General features: G+C 42.4%; 1 protein-coding gene across 1 annotated transcript in view; it reads right to left on the reverse strand.

The window, feature by feature from the left end:
* The window catches only part of LOC114665934 (NACHT, LRR and PYD domains-containing protein 3-like), a 578,897-nt gene that overhangs the window by 77,456 nt on the left and 486,899 nt on the right, over positions 1-14,542 (reverse strand). The gene's annotated exons all lie outside the window — the stretch shown is intronic.

Consider the following 14,542-nt stretch of genomic DNA (forward strand, 5'->3'; position numbering starts at 1 on the left):
TGTCCTAATTGAGAAGCCTTATGGCCTGAGGCCAGAAGCTCCACCTAAGTCTCTGTTTTGGTCATAGGCCTGTGGAATCCTTTGCCCGATTTCAGTAGGAGGAATAGTTCAGCACTGAACTGGGATCTGTTCTTGATGGTGCTGATAGCTCTTGCCCCCCACCTTTTGGTATAAAAGACTTAAGGTGGGGTAAGGCTGGATGTTGGGTGGACTTAAGGTGGGGTAAGGCTAGATGTCAGATCTTATGGTGTGCCTCACTCCACTGCTCACACTCTTTGTTGTGCTTTGCAGTATTGGACAGGCCAGTTGCCAAACCAGTCTGTGATGCCCAGTGTTAAAATGTGTGTTACAGTGGAAAGATGTTAGGACCACTGGGGAGAACCCGAGTTTCTCCCATTGCTTAGATGAAACAGATGATATTCTGCCTTCCTTTTTGACATGATTTTGGATATGCTGAGTCCATTTAAATTCCTCAGAGATATAAACTCCAAGGTACCTGAAACTGCTCATCCTTTCCACTTTTGCCCCATTGATATGTACTAGTGTGAAGAAATCACTGCTGCCTCCTCTTGAAATCCACAACCAGCTGCTTAGTTTTGCTAATGTTCAGTTGAAGGCTGTTTGCTTGGTACTATGGTGCCAGGTTCTCCACCTCCTCCAGAGAGGCCATCTCATCATTGCTAAGGCAAGACCTATCACTATTGTGACTTCAGTAAACTTCACAATGGAGATGGAGTGTTTATCTATACAGTCATAGGTATAAAGGGAATACAGCAAGGGGCTCTGTAGACATCCTTGAGGGGCACCTGCATTGAGGATAATAGTGTGGAGACTAAGCATCTCACTTTTCCCACCTCTGACACCCACTATTAGAGCCATGTTTTAAGTTACACATTATTTAGTTGGGGTGGCACAGTGGGTAGCGCTGCTGCCTCGCAGTTGGGAGACCTGGGTTCACTTCCCGGGTCCGCCCTGCATGGAGTTTGCGTGTTCTCCCCGTGTCTGCGTGGGTTTCCTCCGGGCGCTCCGGTTTCCTCCCACAGTCCAAAGACATGCAGGTTAGGTGGATTGGCGATTCTAAATTGGCCCTAGTGTGTGCTTGGAGTGTTTGTGTGTGTGTGTCCTGCAGTGGGTTGGCACCCTGCCCAGGATTGGTTCCTGCCTTGTGCCCTGTGTTGGCTGGGATTGGCTCCAGCAGACCCCCGTGACCCTGTGTTCGGATTCAGAGGGTTGGAAAATGGATGGATGGATTATTTAGTTGGGGAACTATGGTGTTGAAAGTTGAGCTATAATATATAAATAGCAACCTCCCATTGTTTCTGTTTTGCTGTCCATGTGGGTGAGGATGTGTGTAGAACTTGAAAGGGGGCATCTTCAGCTAACAAACTGCAGCAGTTGATGGTGCCGGAAATGGAGCAGCAAAGTGAGTCTTTAATAAGAATTTCTAACACATTCAGGATTAAAGATGTTAGTGCAATAAGCTGTAAGTCAACTAGACAGAAGGGCATATTAATCATTGACATCAGGACAATCATTTGCAGTGTAGTTGAAAATATACACCCTAGCCGATCAAGACCAGAATACGGAGTACAGTACTAAGAGGAGACGATCTTCAGGTGCTTTCTCTGTGACCAATAGATACCAACTTTAAATAATCTGCAGCTAGTCTTGTTTTGGCTTTGTGTGTCTCCTCAGTTTGCTCAGCTGGCTGTCCAGTTGCCCGTTAACAGCAGCGGGACACCAATGAATGACTTGCAGCTCCACATTCTTCTCCATTTAAAGGACAAAGCATAGGGAAAGAGTATATCCTCATGTAAACGTAATGAAAAATAATTGTAACTGTTAAGCTGCATTAGGCTCAAATGAGTATTGCAGTTGTTATTGTAAATGGTATTCATGTCAAATGTCTGAAAAGGTCATGAAATCTATGGAACGTACAGTATATAGAAACCAATGACGAACGGTAAACGTTAGTACAACCATATATGAAGCATATTAGTGTCTCTAACTCATTTCCCAATTACTAGGAAAATACAAGTAACAGAAGAATTGATACTTGTCAGTCATTATGCAGCCAGCTTTTCCTTTAAGCTGAATTAATCCAAAAGTCACCAAAGCATATAAAATATAGCCATAGTCTTTATAATATTCATAAATGCCTCATCAGAGCACTAACTTCACAGCAGAGGGCAGGTGCTATATACCACATATTGTGAGAGCCCTCATAGCAGATCTAGTGAACACGTGCAAAGCCAGATCTAATGTGTTTTTTCATTTTATATTTTTATTTTTCTTCAGCTTCTGTAAGTAAGCATTTTTCTGCAATTTGTACAATGTGTGTAATTGTATCTAATAGATAAAATCTGAATTGACTTGATACCTCTGCAATACTCCAAAAGAATACAGCATGTGCACTGTCCCAAGTGGCGGCCGAGCCCCACTCAATTAGAGACACAGACTCTGCCTCTTCTTACTGAAGATTAATAATGGGTAGATGTATGTTGATCTGCATTTTTCAATTTCTTATATAACACAATATAAATATTTCCATGCAGCGCTTGTCTTTTCCTATGGTAGTGAGTTAGACTTATTTCAGTATCATGCTATACTATAGTCCAAATACAAATATAAAATGTGAATTCCAAATTTTTAATCACATATTTGTGTTTTTCATACTCGGAACAGTATGTTTGATGCATGCAGAATGCATTTTCTGACATGACCCACTGTTTAAACTGGTGGTCTACATTAGTACAGGACAGGCAATTTTCACAGGTACAGTCATATGAAAAAGTTTGGGAACCCCTCTTAATTCTTTGGATTTTTGTGTATCATTGGCTGAGCTTTGAAAGTAGCAACTTCCTTTTAAAGTATGACATGCCTTATGGAAACAGTAGTATTTCAGCAGTGACATTAAGTTTATTGGAGTAACAGAAAATATGCATCATAACAAAATTAGACAGATGCATAAATTTGGGCACCCCAACAGAGATATGACATCAATACTTAGTTGAGCCTCCTTTAGCAAATACAGCGCATCACTTTTTCCACATTTTGTTATGTTACAGCCTTATTCCAAAATGGATTAAATTCATTTTTTTCCTCCGAATTCTACACACAACACCCCATAATGACAACATGAAAAAAGTTTACTTGAGGTTTTTGCAAATTTATTAAAAATAAAAAAACTGAGAAATCCCATGTACATAAGTATTCACAGCCTTTGCTCAATACTTTGTCGATGCACCTTTGGCAGCAATTACAGCCTCAAGTCTTTTTGAATATGATGCCACAAGCTTGGCACACCTATCCTTGGCCAGTTTTGCCCATTCCTCTCTGCAGCACCTCTCAAGCTCCATCAGGTTTGATGGGAAGCGTCAGTGCACAGCCATTTTAAGATCTCTCCAGAGATGTTCAATCGGATTCAAGTCTGGGCTCTGGCTGGGCCACTCAAGGACATTCACAGAGTTGTCCTGAAGCCACTCCTTTGATATCTTGGCTGTGCGCTTAGGGTCGTTGTCCTGCTGAAAGATGAACTGACGCCCCAGTCTGAGGTCAAGAGCGCTCTGGAGCAGGTTTTCATCCAGGATGTCTCTGTACATTGCTGCAGTCATCATTCCCTTTATCCTGACTAGTCTCCCAGTCCCTGCCGCTGAAAAACATCCCCACAGCATGATGCTGCCACCACCATGCTTCACTGTAGGGTTGGTATTGGCCTGGTGATGAGCGGTGCCTGGTTTCCTCCAAACATGACACCTGGTGTTCACACCAAAGAGTTCAATCTTTGTTTCATCAGACCAGGGAATTTTCTTTCTCATGGTCTGAGAGTCCTTCAGGTGCCTTTTGGCAAACTCCAGGCGGGCTGCCATGTGCCTTTTACTAAGGAGTGGCTTCCATCTGGTCACTCTACCATACGGGCCTGATTGGTGGATTGCTGCAGAGATGGTTGTCCTTCTGGAAGGTTCTTCTCTCTCCACAGAGGACCTCTGGAGCTCTGACAGAGTGACCATCTGGTTCTTGGTCACCTCCCTGACTAAGGCCCTTCTCCCCCGATCGCTCAGTTTAGATGGCTGGCCAGCTCTAGGAAGAGTCCTGGTGGTTTCGAACTTCTTCCACTTACGGATGATGGAGGCCACTGTGCTCATTGGGACCTTCAAAGCAGCAGAAATGTTTCTGTAGCCTTTTATGCCTCGAGGCAATCCTGTCTCAGAGGTCTACAGACAATTCCTTTGACTTCATGCTTGGTTTGTGCTTTGACATGAACTGTCAACTGTGGGACCTTATATAGACAGGTGTGTGCCTTTCCAAATCATGTCCAGTAAACTGAATTTACCACAGGTGGACTCCAATGAAGCTGCAGAAACATCTCAAGGATGATCAGGGGAAACAGGATGCACCTGAGCTAAATTTTGAGCTTCATGGCAAAGGCTGTGAATACTTCTGTACATGTGCTTTCTCAATTTTTTTATTTTTAATAAATTTGCAAAAATCTCATACTTTTTTCACGTTGTCATTATGGGGTGTTGTGTGTAGAATTCGGAGGAAAAAAAATGTATTTAATCCATTGTGGAATAAGGCTGTAACATAACAAAATGTGGAAAAAGTGATGCGCTGTTAATACTTTCCGGATGCACCGTATAACAGCCTCTAGACGCCTCCTATAGTCTTTGAGTGTCTGGATTCTGGATGGAGGTATTTTTTACCATTCTACCATACAAAATCTCTCCAGTTCAGTTAAATTTGATGGCTGCCGAGCATGGACAGCCTGATTCAAATCATCCCATAGATTTTCGGTGATATTCAAGTCAGGGGATTATGACAGCCATTCCAGAACATTCTACTTCTCCCTCTGCATGAATGCCTTTGTAGATTTCAAACTGTGTTTTGGGTCATTGTCTTGTTGGAATATCCAACCCCTGGGTAACTTCAACTTTGTGACTGATGCTTGAACATTATCCTGAAGAATATCTTGATATTGGGCTGAATTCATCTGACCCTCGACTTTAACAATGGCCCCAGTCCATGAACTAGCCACACAGCCCCTCAGCATGATGGAACCTCCACCAAAGTTGACAGTAGGTAGCAGGTGTATTTCTTGGAAATTAGGTGTTCTTCCGCCATGCAAAGCGCTTTGTTTATGACTAAATAACTCCATTTTTGTCTCATCGGTCCAAAGCACTTTGTTCCAAAAAGAATCTGGCTTGTCTAAATGAGCATTTGCATACAACAAGCAACTCTGTTTGTGGCGTGAGTGCAGAAAGGCCTTCTTTCTCATCACCCTGCCATACAGATGTTCTTTGTGCAAATTGCGCTGAATTGTAGAACAATGTACAGATACACCACCTGCAGCAAGATGTTCTTGCAGGTCTTTGGAGGTGATCTGTGGGTTGTCTGTAACCATTCTCACAATCCTGCGCATATGCTGCTCCTGTATTTTTCTTGGCCTGCCAGACCTGCTGGGTTTAACAGCAACTGTGCCTGTGGCCTTCTATTTCCTGATTCCATTCCTTACAGTTGAAACTGACAGTTTAAACCTCTGAGATAGCTTTTTGTAGCCTTCCCCTAAACAATAAGACTGAACAATCTTTGTTTTCAGATCTTTTGAGAGTTGCTTTAAGGATCCCATGCTGTCACTCTTCAGAGGAGAGTCAAAGGGAAGCATAACTTGCAGTTGACCACCTTAAATACCTTTATATCTCATGATTGGACACACCTGTCTGTGAAGTTCAAGGCTTAATGAGCTAATCCAACCACTCTGGTGTTGCCAGTAATCAGCATTGAGCAGTTACATGCATTCAAATCAACAAAATTACAAGGGGACCCACATTTTTGCAGAGCCAGTTTTTCACTTTTGATTTAATTTCATACAACTAAATACTGCTTCACTAAAAATCTTTGTTCGGTAAACACCCCAGTACTCAGATGTTCCTAGGAAATGAAAGACATACCACTGTTATCTTTTTTTGTTGAAAGTAGAGTAAATTATTATGCAGGATGAGAGGGGTTCCCAAACTTTTCCATATGACTATATCTATGAGGACGTCTTACCCATTTCTTGCTAAGATAATCAATTTTCCTTTGAGTAGTGGTCGGCAAACACAATGGAGTAATCAGGATTGTTGTTCAGCTGCCCTCTAAAAAATCTTCCCAAACTGACCATGTTACACAATTATTGGAGCACAACATGCCATCTAAAAAAAAAAGCTTGAAAAGGGGTACACATTTTCATGAAAATGGAGTGGTGCCTCTGAAGCTAGGGTCCTGTGCTGGCAATCGGAAGGTTGCCAGTTCGAATCCCATAAATGCCAGAAGTGACTCCACTCCTTTGGGCCCCTGAGCAAGGCCCTTAACCTGCAAATGCTCCATCCTGGGTATGATGTTAATCTGCATCCAGCCCTGCATGCTGGTCCTCCAACTTGCAGAGAAGATTTCGGGGTTGGTGGCATGATTGGCACACCAGCCACTGTAAAAAAAAAAAAATTGTATTGTTCAGTGTGTTGCTGAGGTGTCACCCGTTGCACAGCTGCACTCGGATCTCAGTCCGGGTGGTTTGACGTGTGGTGGGTGTGACAACACGCAGTAATCAGCACATGCTCCCAACCTCTCTCTAACTTTTCAACTGCTGTCTTGTTAATGCTATTGTGGTAGCTAGCATCATATGCCATGCTGATTCATGAATGGAGCAATTTTAACTTTCTTTTGTTCTTTGTACGCGATTAATATCAAACGTGATAATATGAAGGTCATGGTAAGATGCAGGTGTCACAGGTCAATGAGGAAAAGAGAGGGACCACATTCCCTACAGGTTCCAATCTTGCAGTTTGCTAACCTAAGCTTACATTCTGTTATACGGTGGTCGGTTGACATTTATTCACTGTGGTTGTAGATACCTTATATACTTCTTTGTTCTGTTAGCCATTCAGGTTTTGATATTTATTCACTGTGGTTGCACATCTCTATACTGAACGTTTCAGTACTGGTTATCTCCCCGCCAAAGCAAAGTGTTTCTGTATTTATGGCATTGCCTTCAAGCTATTAGTGACAGTAGATTCTGCTTATATTTAAAGATATGACAACTTGCTACACAGTAAGGGTAGTCTTATTTTGCTTGATAATACAAACATACTATGATGGCTAGAGGACTGACTGTAGTGTCATATTGTTTTTGTTTTTCCATAAACTTTTGTTCAGAAGGTCCATGTTGTTTCATCAACATCATCAACCATTTACATTATTACAAGAAACATTTCTTTCTATGCCTTACAGTGTGAAACACTTCTCTGGTCACCTGTGGGTCACTTTACTGATTGATAAGCCTATACAGTTAGGCACATGTGCTGCAGGTAGAACGCTTGGTCGCTTTGCATTTCCTGTGTGTACATTTTAGCATTTTTAAAAATAAAAATGCAGACAGCTCCATCATCTTCCCCATGTACTAACTGCTGACACTGGCTCGAATGGTGGTCCTTTGATAGTCACGTAAGTGGTGCAGTGGAGTTGTAATAAAGATTACATTAAAAATCATATTATAACACGTAAGCATACCTGATGAAGGAGGACGCGCATAATTGTGGTCTGTCAACATATCAATGTCGCACACTTTTTCTGTGTTAATCTCTTGAGTTTCAAGTGACACATCGGAATCAACACGCCGAAAATCATCTCCCAGGCGGCTCTCTGCGCGGCCATACACAGAAAGTCGTCCTCCCCAGCTGTTCCACTTAAAGCGAGATGGGACCGCGCCACTTTTGAGTCGCTTACGATGCACTGTTGGAAGGTAGTCGTTTTCAGTGAAATGCAGACTGCATACAAATGAGCTACCTCGATTAACACGAAACGCCGAACCTTCTTCGCGTCTTATTGCGCGCGTCCATTTCTTCTTTTCGTCTTTATCAACTGGGATGTCGTGAAAGCTCAGATATGGCTGTTTTTGTTTCGAGGTTGTACAAAAAGGCACACTACAGAAACTCTTCGACTTGGTTTCAGCCATTGTTGTGATATAACCGGATATTCCTGAGCCCAGCAAGCGAACAGACGTTTCCGAGTTTATGAACCCGGAAGTGTGAAAGTGGCGTACGGTGTTCTTTTTCTCCGACTCCTAGAAGCTCACTGCAACTGCATTTAGCCTTGGTCTTGATTCGTTGCTACTCCGCACCTGTAAGTCACATTGTAACGGCCCTAAACAAAAGGCCTGCTGTACCATATAGACACACAAGGCTGTCGCCTAAAACCGCAACGATGGGGGAGGGGGTATATCGATGGATCGTTCTGGGGGCCCGTGACGACAAGGAGACACTAGCAATACTGATGATCGATCGGACATCTCTATAGGACTCGCGCGAAACCTCAAAATGTGATGTCACATTCCACCGCTATGCAATTACACGTATAGGAGTTCTCTTCGAGACTCCATAGAGCGCTTGGGCGCGACATTTTCACTTTTGCCTAAGGCAGCTAGAGCACGGCCTGGCTAAACCCTAACATTTGTTTTGTTAACACAAACATGTACAAAGAGCAGATCAGAACGAGATAATCGCGAACTTACAGCACACTGCAACTGAACCGTGGGAACCAGGAACTCGTTGAAGACTGCAGTGAAAGCCCTGCCAGCTTTTTTTATCAGGTTGAAGAATCAGCCTAATGTATATATTAAATAATATCGCTTTTCAACACAATAGGAGAAATAGTACGTTTGAAATTATTAACATATACTTTTAAAAAATCATCCTACAAATTCAAATTGATAATTTCAACAACCACGCTCTTAGTGGCTGTACTCCCTGCAGCAGCACTTGCGAGTGTCAGTCTGAGACATACAAAGTAGAGCTACAGTAGGCGGAGCCTTTGAGTCTTAGGTCGCATGATTGGGTGGAAGCAGAAAGCGACTGGCGTCTTGTATGCAGATTTGGCTATTAGTATCTCTTGGGGGCGTCAACTCTCCCGGAGGGCATAAAGAACAGTGTGTGTGTCAGGACGTTTAGAGCTCGAGTGTAAGAAGGTCTGCCTTGTACCGGTAAGTGACTGGAGGATCGTGCACGACGTCGGGACTAGCGAGTGACTGCGTGTATACCGAGATGAATAAAACGAATAACGGCGTTGTCTGGGAACATAACACCAGTGGTACGCATACGGTTTAGCCCATGGTTCTAAAAGTGGAAGAATGCGTGTAACTTTTAAATAGTTAGACTTTCCATATAAGTAAAGATGTTCCTGTCACTTTTCTGTTCATTTGTTTATTTCCTCTACACAATGCGGAGGGGTCCCAAAACTGTTTAATTCTGTTCAATTCTTAATTATGTTTTGCCTGTGCTTTCATTGTTCACTATTCTTTTTCCATTGTATTTAAATAATTGATCATTATTTACTATAATGTCCTCTATTGATGATAATATTTGATTATAATTTGCAAAACAAAATATATACACATTAGGAGATTTTTTTAACTCTTGACACCCCCGAAACGCGTCTTTCGAGGGCTGCTTGTCCGTCGACAAGGCAATTGCAGGATCGCAGCACCCTCCTCGCGTAAGGCGATTGCAGATGCGGGGAACATTATAACTTGGCCACTGACCCGGCCCTGCCCGTTTGCTGTGTCTGTGTGTAGTAGAGTAGTAGCTCCCGCTGCAGTACAACACCTTGATGTTCCAGTTTCAAGTTGAATAAAATAGGTTTTCCTGAACTCCTTAGCCACAGCCTCATCTTTTGGGTGCAAGGCAGCGACTCACACGTTACAACATCAATCACTAAACCCACTTTATCCATTACTAGGTCACAGTGGACTGGAGTCTATCTCAGTAGCTATGGACTTAAGGCTGGAACCATCCTCAGCTTGTTTTTAATTCCAGTGCAGCTATTAAAAGATATAATAGGATCGTGAAAGATACAAACACAGCAAGGAGGCTAAGCTGGAAGCATCAACACAAGTAACGAGGAACTGATGACATATGGGAGCACAGTAACAGTCCCTTGGGTCTGAAGACCCCATTAGAGTTCAAGGATTAAACTGATGAAGAGTTCTTGGAATTTAACCTCCGAGGGGGCTTTACAAAGGTGTCACAGGACAGAGTCCCAGAGAGCAAAGCCACAACGCTAAATGAGTGCTCCCTGTTCCTTCCTCAATCTAAATTTTAAATAATACCCAATTTCCATTTTGAGGAACTTCATGTTTGTTGTTCCTTCTATTCCATTTCATCCTGTGCTTATGTTAATGTCCAAAAATAATCATTAACACATTGATGCTATAATGGTTGCATTATTTGTTCTTCTCCAATAAGTTCAGAAAACTGGGTGGATGCTAGAAGTAAAGTGACAAAGTATTCTACATTTTGATTGTCATTTAAATATGATGGCCATAGAATTTGTGAACATTTCAGTTGTTAATATAATGCAACAACACTAACTCTTGCATCAACTTGGAGATGACTTCATCACTTAGCAGCCGCATGTATACTGTACCTAGATAATACCTTATTTGTCTCCGAGGGGAAATTAAAAACTTTACAAGAGATCAAATCTGTACACAGTGGCATGCAAAAGTTTAGGCCCCCTTTGCTTAAAATGCCGGTTACTGTGACTAGTTATGTGAGCAGAAGATGTACTGATCACCAAAAGGCAGAAAAATGACAGTTCTTTTCAGCATTTAATGCAACATTAGTGTATTGTTTTTGCTTTCTACAACTGTACAGTGAAAAGAGTACCATGCAAAAGTTTGGGCACCCCAGGATATCTGTGGTCTCAGATAATGTCTACCAAGGCTTCTGAGGGTCACCAGCTTGCATGATAGGGGCCTCACAGCACAGCAGCTTCAAACACAGCTTACCAGTGTCAGTTTGTACTGTGAAGATGACACTTTATCCAGTCTGCAGTAGCCCACAGCTGGTATTCAGTTACTTTTCCATTTATTTGCTGAGCAGACACTTTTATAAAAGAGTTAAACATAATCGAGTAACATTAGGCCAGCGCCTGTTTGTTCAGCAACTGTAGTAGGACTGGTAACAACAGTTGATTGCCACAAGGGAAAAGATGTAATAACTAATACATTTACAATAGCAGGTTAACAAATGATCTAAAAACTTTACAAGAGATCAAATCTAAACACAGTGGCATGAACACGTTTAGGCCCCCTTTGCTTAAAATGTCTGTTACTGTGACTAGTTATGTGAGCAGAAGATGAACTGATCACCAAAAGGTATAAAGTTAAAGATGACGCATTTCTTTTCAGCATTGTATGCAAGATTATTGTGCATTGTTTTGGTTTTGAACAATTGTACAGTTGAAAAAGGAAAGGAGCACCATGCAAAGGTTTGGGCACCCCAAGATATCTGAAGTCTCGGATATCTTTTCCCAAGGTGGTCTCGGACTTTCATTAGCTCATCAAGACTTTGGCTTGTTCACAGTCTTTAGCACATCCCAGGCGATGCAAACTGCAAAGCTGTATTAATGTGCGGACTTCTCAGACGTTCCATGGGCTCCTCTAAGCAGCTGCCTAGCATTCTGAAAAATAAAAGAACTGATGCTCACAAAGTAACAGAAGGTGACAAGATGATAGCAAAGCGTTTTCTGGTAGCTGTTCCCACAGTTCATAATGTTATTAAGAAATGGCAGTTAACAGGAATGGTGAAGGTCAAGTTGAGTTCTGGAAGACCAAGAAAACTTTTTGAAACGACTAAAAACTGGATTGCAAGAAAGGCAAATAAAGACCCCCATTTGACTGTAAAAGACCTTCAGGAAGATTCAGCAGACTCTGCAGTGCTGGTCTGCTGTTCAACTGTGCAGTGATACCTGAACAAATATGACCCTCATGGTAGAGTCGGCAGAAGAAAACCTTTCCTGTGTCCTCACCATAAAATTCAGTGCCTGAAGTTTTGCAAATGAACATCTAAACAAGCCTGACGCATTATGGAAACAAGAACTTTTTGGCGACAATGTGCAAAGGTGTGTTTGGAGAAGAAATGGGGGGCAGAATTCCTGGAAAAGAACGTGTCTCCAACTCTTAAACATGGTGGTGGATTGATCAGGCTTTGGGCTTGTGCTGCAGCCAGTGGCACAGGGAACATGTCAGTAGTAGAGGGAAGAATGGATTCAAGTAAATACCAGCTAATTGTGGAAGCAAACATCTCACAATCTGTAAAAAAAGTTAAAACGAGGGTGAGTTCTACAACAAGATAATGATCTGAAGCACACCTCAACATCTATACTGGAGTACCCCAAAGGCACAAGGTGACGGTTTTGCCGTGGCTATCACAGTCCCCCGACCTAAACATCATTGAAAATCTGTGGACAGATCTCAAAAGAGCAGCACATGCAAGACGGCCCAAGAATCTCGCAGAATTAGAAGCCTGGGCGAGAATACACGATGTAAGAACTGGGCTACAAAAAACATTTACAAGCTGTGATACTTAACAAAGGGGGTCTTACTAAGTACTGACCATGTCAGGTGGCAAACTTATGCTGCAGGCCCTTTTCATTTTTTTGGTATTTTGTATGTAAAATATTAAATAAATGTGTTATCTTTAACTTCATGCCTTTTGGTGATCAGTTCATCTTTTGCTCACATAAACTATTCACTGTAACACACGTTTTAAGCAATGGCGCCCAAATGTTTTCATGCCACAGTATATATAATAACAAAAACAACAACCACTGACCCAAAACAAAACACACGTAAGAACTTCTGGCTTAGATAATAACAGGCTTATAGGTGGCAATGAGGTCCAGTTTGTTGTGCCCTCGAATGGAAATATGCCAATAGAAGTTTGTTTCCTTGTTTGAAGTCACCAGCATTATGGAGTCAGAATGATTTATTATTCAAATAATAGTAATTAATGATCTCCATGGGCAGCAGTGTCCATGAACTCAGTCTGCATTTCAATGTCTGGATTAAGTTTTAATTATAATGTGCTCACAGTTTCATTTACACACATGTCCAGTCCAGTCCCCTCCTTCTTTTTCTACTCCATCTGGTTGTAACTAGATGAAACCTGTTCAGCATTAAAGTGGTGTCTGAATTAGCTGGTTCTCAGTGGTACCCAAAATGCCACAGTACCTGAACATGCTGTACCTCGCTAGAAGATGTGACAATTCATTAAACTTGTAAAACTGATGAAACATTTCTCATTATAAAGGAAGCAAGTTGTCCTTCTAAAGATTGTGAGATACCTAAAAGAGCGATGGAAATAGTGAGAATCCATTGGGTCAGAGGCATGAAACACTACACTGGTGTCATTAGTGGGATAAGTACAAGATTTGTAGTCCAGCTCAGCAAAATGCAGGGTGCTGTGGAGATCCTGCTGGGCTCCTCTCAGTTGTTGATGCCAAGTCATAAAGGCTGTATCTGGAACCTGGAACACCACTTGCATTATTAGTTCAGGAAGGAAGACAACCAGGGAACCGTTACACCTGCACACACAAGGAGGTTCATCTGTCCACGTGTGATGGTCAGATCATCGCCCAGAAGTGCAGCATCAGCCTCCCCACTTTGCTACCTGATAGCACATTGGTCAACATCTCTGCTGTTGTGCCCTTCCCAATGTGGTGGAGGAGAAGGCTGTCCTAGTATTTCATAAAGTTTGTGTGCCAACATGTACTCTTGTGCCAGTGCTGAAGTGGCAGCACCTTAAGCTGTTTATTTGGATACTGAATGCCAACTCACGTTGCTGCTCGTTCAGCACTGGTATGAACCACTGCTGATACAGAAGTCGCTACCATTACGATACTATACCATTGTCAAAGCCTCTTTATCTGGTGTGTTGTGGGCCAGAGCCTATCTCAGCAGCTTTGGCTACAAGACAGGAGCTGACCTTGGACGTGACATGAGTCCATCACGGGGTTCACCCACATAATATACGAACACCATTCCAACTAGAATTATAATATATGGAATGTGACAGGAAAGCAGGAACAGATACTAGGAGATCAGACAAACTTCAAAAGGGCAATGATCAGGCATGGGGTTCAGAACCAAGATGTGCTTTCGTAGGGCATTTTGCACAATTCAGGGTCCATTAATTTCCCAAGCCACAAGGCAGAAATAGTCAACCATAGGGGCACCTTTAATATTACATTATGGCCCACAAAAATCAATCTCTTTGTTATTTTAGTCTACTAGAAAATGGCCAGTTGAATAACTGTGGTCATGATCTGAATATATCATATTTTGAATATGCTGTATATCAGGGGTCCCCAACCCCCGGGCCGCAGCCGTCTGACAGCCAGGCCGGGAGAGAACTGCCGGCAACGGAGACTCACTCAGACTTTTCAGAACGCTTGGTGGGCGAGGCTTTGCAGTGGCGCAGAGAGAGGAGAGAGACCGAGGTGAGAGAGTATTACAACAAAGTATTGTTACGGTCCCGACAGTTTCCCCATATGACACGAGTCTATAGAAATCGCGTTACTACGAAGTGCATTCAGCAGATGCTTTCATTACAACGAGGTGACCTTGAAATGCCTGAATGAATCATCCACAGAGCAGTTAGATCTGTGGTCGCAGCTCAGATGTGCACGTTTGCACAACGATCCCCAAACAGAAACATTGAAAAAAAAA

Source organism: Erpetoichthys calabaricus, chromosome 1 (assembly GCF_900747795.2).
Source record: "Erpetoichthys calabaricus chromosome 1, fErpCal1.3, whole genome shotgun sequence".
NCBI lineage: Eukaryota > Metazoa > Chordata > Cladistia > Polypteriformes > Polypteridae > Erpetoichthys > Erpetoichthys calabaricus.